The sequence below is a fragment of the Neomonachus schauinslandi genome, chromosome 7 (genome assembly GCF_002201575.2).
Source record: "Neomonachus schauinslandi chromosome 7, ASM220157v2, whole genome shotgun sequence".
NCBI lineage: Eukaryota > Metazoa > Chordata > Mammalia > Carnivora > Phocidae > Neomonachus > Neomonachus schauinslandi.
Window position 1 is genome coordinate 143,964,488 of NC_058409.1, and position 6,000 is coordinate 143,970,487.

At 43.0% G+C, this 6,000-nt stretch overlaps 1 long non-coding RNA gene across 1 annotated transcript; it reads left to right on the forward strand.

Annotated features, from left to right (window-relative positions):
- Nucleotides 1-1,490: 1,490 nt before the first annotated feature.
- Nucleotides 1,491-4,648, forward strand: LOC110591589. The gene is made up of 2 exons (XR_002481034.2): nt 1,491-1,648; nt 3,409-4,648. It is a non-coding gene; the product is annotated as an uncharacterized LOC110591589 (long non-coding RNA).
- Nucleotides 4,649-6,000: the final 1,352 nt, after the last annotated feature.

Sequence of the window (6,000 nt, forward strand, 5' to 3'; positions counted from 1 at the left end):
ACAAGCAACACAGATATGGACTAATACTTTTAAGCCGCACCCCCTCGGAACCTAACATCGAATGACACTAATCACAGTTAAATCTCTAGGATTATTTCTGGAGAGGGTTGAAGTTTGCCTGTTTTCATTAGGAAACTGGCTTTCGGCTCACATTAGTCTTCGGAAGTGATTCCCAGCGGCAGGGCTGCTCAGGGTCCTTTCTCCAGACCAAACGAGTGCCCATCCAGAGCGCCCAGCCTGCAGAGGCCCACGTCCTATGGAAGGAGAACACTGCACGGCTTTCCCCAAGGAGCGCTGTGGACCAGCGGCTGGCATGAGCCCAAGGGCTCGTCACCCCTGAGCGATGGGACTGTGACTTGGGAGGACCTCTGCCCCATGGAAGCCCCCCCGCCACCAGACCCGGTGCTTCCCTGCAGGGTTGCCCAGCTCGCTGGAGGCCCATGTCCCTGCTGCTTCAGGGAGGCCTCTGTGCCCCATTCCTGCGGGGATGTTCAGCAAGCCCACTTGGGTGCATTCTGAGGGCAAGTGGTGCTTCCTTGTGTGTGTATGCGGGGCGGGTGGAGGTGCCACAGGGCCTGCAGAGGAGTGGACTGTGGGGGGACACGCATCCCTGCCCCAGAGAAGCCCCTGTCCCTGGGAAGGGGCCGCCCTGTGCTCAGGGTGGACCAGGGTGTGGCCCCATGGACTCGTGGAATGATGCCAAAGAAAAGAGAAGCCAAGGTGGGAAAAGGTGAAAATGGGGACCTGGTGGCACCCGAGCTGAGTGTGAGGGCTGGTCCCAGGTGGGGAGCCACGATGCACGCACAATTCTTGGGGTCCGATGCCGGGACTCTTCCAGGACCAACTGCCCAAAGGGCGGGAGTTTCAGCCGAGGGTGGCCTTATTTACTTACTTATCTGCACATGGGTGAGAGTCGTGGGACTGAAAGCCCAGGAGGGTGAGTGTTTCCAGTGGAGGCTTTGGTAGAATCCGTGGGTCAGACCACCTTCCAAGTTATGGACAAAGTCTCAGCGGGGGAATCCCGTGTCCCCAGGGCCACCTACAGGATACCTGAGTGGTTGACGGAAGATCGGAGGAGATTTTATGTCAAATATATATCAAGTCTGTACTCAGCTAATCATTTTGCATAAACACTCCCTTAATGCACACTGAAGGTGCAGTCTTGGTAGTGTCTGAAATCACAAGTATCCTGATGCTTCTTTATGATATTTACTTGTTTTTAGAATAAATCGTGGACATGTCCCCGACACTGTCAAAACACCTTCAGCAGGATCTTTTACACTCCATTGGGGTTTTCTGGTGTGTGGCATTTGGGGTCCACTCCATTGAAGTCAGCATTTCCATCTCAAAAGCTTGGCTCTGGGGCACCATCCAGGGGCAACAGGTACCAGTGGGGGATATAGTGAACTGCTTCTACCTCAAAGCAGCCATTCTCCACAGAGCAGGACTGTCCCTAAGCCTCCAGCTCCAATAATCAGTGTTCCCGAAGATGGGAATTACAATGAGAACCTTAAATCAACTCATATGCAAACTCTCTGCTCTTCTTTTTAAGATGAGGCAAAAGTGGAGTTCTCGGATTGCGTTGGCATGCCCAATACATTCATCCCTTCTCATGTCTCCATGATGTCATGGCCATTCTTGTTACCTGGTGAGAATATGTGGACACAACATTGCAGATCTGATTACCTATGATTATCTATTGTCAGAAAACAAAGCCATGCTGAGCAGCACCTTGCTTCTCTGGGCAATGGGTGTGAAATGGGAGAACGTAAAGTAACTGTCACTTTGACCAGAGGAATACACAAAAAGGAATGCCAGTTATTCAGAGATCAAAGATTTGGAGACCAGAAACCATTATGGAATTTATTTCTGCTTTTCTCCTCTATTGAGATCATTAATAGTAATTGATTGAAAGATGCTTTGTAACTGTACACATACTGACTCAAGGTATTCCTATTCTCTGTTTTGATAATCTGATAAAATACAGGGAAATAAATTGCTGGAATCCTTGGTTTTCCCTTTGGAAACTGAAAAGTAATGAACAAGATGCAATGTTGGATTATTGGCAGGGATTTCTATAATGACTATTCTGTCATTTTTTTTTTATTATCCTGTCTCCTTTTTTTAATGGACTTATATTAAAGACGTGTTATACATATTTTGGGGAGCAGGTGGATCAAGGTTTTTTCATCTGTCACATGTCGCATTATCAAAAATTTGAGACATGTTACAAAAGCATCAGGAATGGAGATTGTTCTCTCTTGAAAACATAGCTTACAGGGCACAGGGACTTAGAACATCGTCAAAACCAAATTCAGAGCCTGACACCAGGTGTACGGTTCCTAACGTAAGCTGCCTCGTAGTATTTGCAAAAGATCGTATTTGTTTTGCCATCAAAAGCAATCAAGCTTATTACCCATGACCAGAGTCAGAATCCATTTTTCTTCAAACAGGTTTTACTGTATTTACATGGTGGGGGTAACTAGCCAAGGATAGTTTAAAACCAGAAAGGAACAAAGTAGAGAGAGAAAACCACTCTGTAGCACTTCTTAAACCAACATTTTGGACCAGCAATGCCATCCACTCCATCTCTTTATATTTAGGAAGAAATCTGAGGCCAGTGGTTGGAACATGAGTGACCCTATTCCTTTTCAGCTTCGTGGCAACTTAATGCCAAGTAGTCCAAATGTTAGGGGAATGGTAGTTCAAACTGGTTCAAATGCTCGATAAATATGGGCTGGGAGCAAAATCTGGATTCTGGAAAACCCCAAACTGTCCTTCTATCATGTCACTGAGAAAAAAGCATTGTTCCCCATCCTCTGTAAGTGCAGATAGTTTAATTCCCTATAAAAAGTTGCCAGTGCCTTGTTTGAGATGGTGATTTATCATCTCATCTGGATATTATTGGTTCCATTTCAAAGCAGAGGATTAACTGGCTGCACTTTGAAGAAAATCTTGTATGTCTCTTTGAACTCAGGAATAGAAAATGACCCATGGAGCACATCCTAGGTGTGATGTCTGCCCCCATTGGGTAGAGCATGTCGCATCAGAACAGGGGCAGATGTGTGTTCCGAGTTCAGGTTATTCTGGTCTCAGCCTTCCAGAAAGTGACATCACTTTAATTATACATCTTCCACAAAACACATTAGGGTTTGGTCTGTGGTAGGGATGCCGATGTGCTGCCAGTCGAAGTTAGAGTGTTTGTTACTGTCGCTCTTCAGGCAAGTCCACAGATAGAGGAAAATCAGGCTGGTGACAGCTGGTACAGATACACTGAGTGGAATGAGAACCACCTAGAACTTTGTGCGCTTTTTTTTTTTTAAGCCAACGTCAACACTGCTTACAAGTACACAAAGTTGTCAACCTTAATTTGGATTAAGAAAGTTAATGGTGTTTTCTCTGCTAAAGGTGTTTTTTCTTATACCGTGACTGTGGCCAACATCGAACTTGAACTTCTGCCCTTTGAAAGAAAGCACGGTTTGAACCTTCAACCCCAGCTCCTCCATTCACCACTGAAACTCTACGTCATCTGCAAAGAAAACGCACAAACTTGGTCCAGTGTAGGATTCTTCAAAAGTGGGTGACAAAGCTTGTGTGTTATGCCCCTTGACGTGACTTATGAAGATGTTATGCTATTAAATGCCTCGTTCTGTGTTAATTTGCTGTTGCTGTTTTGTGATGCAAAATAAATGTATTCGGGATTGTTTCAGTTTTTCACTGAACCTTCTCCAAAGCCAACTACAGCCCTTGGGAAACTTGCAGAAAGTTCTTGACCTTAAAATTAATTTTTAAAAGACAATAAGTATTAATCATAATAGGGCTTTTTAGATGAGGTAGCATTTGCCTTTCCCTTCCTTTGAATGAAGAACTGGAGTTTTGATTGCCCTGTTGGAATCCTCGTGAATTGCCAGAACTTTCTTCACTGGGCCGTTGGGTGCACTTTTTTTCTGTCCTTACGTTCGGTTTTCAAGGTTTCATTTGAACAAAAACCTTATTAGAAATGTGTAATACAAATTTCCAGTAGTCTTCACTTTCATGTTTTCTGTTCATCAGTTCATTGGTCTTAAATGCTCACTTGAGAGCTGTCCAGGTCTATATCCAAGAATGTTGTTTAATGACACCTGACAGATACATTGCTTTCAAAAATCAGTTTGAGGTACCAACTGTGGCATCCCAGGCAGGGAGCTCATGGGGTGGTATGTTGAATCCATTATGGAAATTTTGAGAAGAGGCGGGTTGGGGGGGTTACCTGCCGATCAGCAGAAACCAACTCACACCTGCTCCAGGTCCCAACTCTGAGGAAAGCAAACATATTTATAAGATAAAATGAGCTGTTACTACAGAAGGGGAAATGCCGTGCTCACTGCTCTTGGTGAATTGCCAGTTTCTATAATCCAAACCAATTCATCTTTTTTAAACAATAAATTCATGAAGAATGATCTTGAGTGCCACTAAGAGTGCAATCTTCCCTCCATAGCATCCCCTCCACACCATCTCTATCTGCCAACATTTTCGGACAAAAGAAGAGAATCCTGACTATGTACAGTATAAATTGTATTATATTTTTTGTACTTATGTTTTATGTAAATAGTTTGTCTCATGCAATTGTATGTGAGCATTGAAATAAATCCTACCATTTAGGAAACAATTTAGTGGAATTGTTCTTTGCCTCAACTTCCCTTTGCCCCCAGAGGTGCTAAGGCGTAACAGCTCCTTGAAGAAGGTTTCATCAGAGTGAGACTGGACAGCCTTCTGGGCAAACCCCCGATCAAGCTCCTGTTTGTTCTTCAGATCCCAAGGCCTCTTGAGTGGTGGCCAAGATCGGCACCCCCACAGCTTCACGATGATTCTGCAATGCAGTAAACAAGTAATAGAAATATTTCTGCAGGCGACAGGACCTACGTGACCAGGAAAGCCAAACAGGGTTTTAATTTACTAGGGGTCGATATCAGGTAATGTTGATGGTTCATTCATTAAGTTCTTTTCATCTTCTCTCCAGCACACCATATTCCATTATTTCTTGCCTAAAACAAGGTTTTTCTAGAATGAACTGCTGACTATCAGCATGAACACAGAAGATGCCTGACCCAGGAAAACCTCTGTTGAGTGAAAGCCACATTTTATATTGCAATGTCCATGGTCCCCTTACCTCTTTCTCTCTCTCTCTTTCTCAACTGTTCAAGACATAGTTGAACAAGGCAGGGGTTAGGGGTGCTGACGCCTGCAGTTGAAAATCCCCATATAACTTTTGACACGACCCCCCAAAAAAACTTTATTAATCATTTACTGTTGACCAGAAGCCTTACCAGTCAGAGACACAGTCGATTAACACATATATTTTTTATGTTGTATGTATTATATACTTTATTCTTAAAGTAAGCTAGAGAAAAGCAAATGTTAAGAAAATCATGAGGAAGAGAAAATTTACAGTCCTGCATTAATAAAAAATAAAAATCCACGTGTAAATGGACGGCACAATTCAAACCTGTGTTGTTCAAGGGCCAACTGTGTGTGTGTGTGTGTGTGTGTGTGTATACACTCGCATACGTATATACAAAAAAGTGTAATTTCATATGTATATAAATTTTTAATTGCCTAAAAAGCTGAAAGAGCCCATTTAGTAAGGAGGCCAAAATTAACATAATAAAGTAAAAATATATAGTGAAGCATGTTATAATGATTAAACTGTTCTTAACCCCAAGGAATAATGATTAAACTGTTCTTAACCCCAAGGAATAAAATATTAATTTTTAATTTTTTTAAAATCTGTATTTTGCCCAAATCACCCAGGCTGACTACACCGTTTAAAGACCTCTCTCCTATTAGAAGGTTGGAAGGTTGGATGTCCTTTAGTGCTGAAAGAGTCCCAGAAGAATAATTTCTTTAAGCTTCTTGGGGACATCTGTTCTCTCCCCGTTGAATACATTGACAATCCAGGAGGTTATTAGCTCTGGCTGCACATTATCTGAGAGTTTTTTGTTTTGTTTTTAAATATCATCC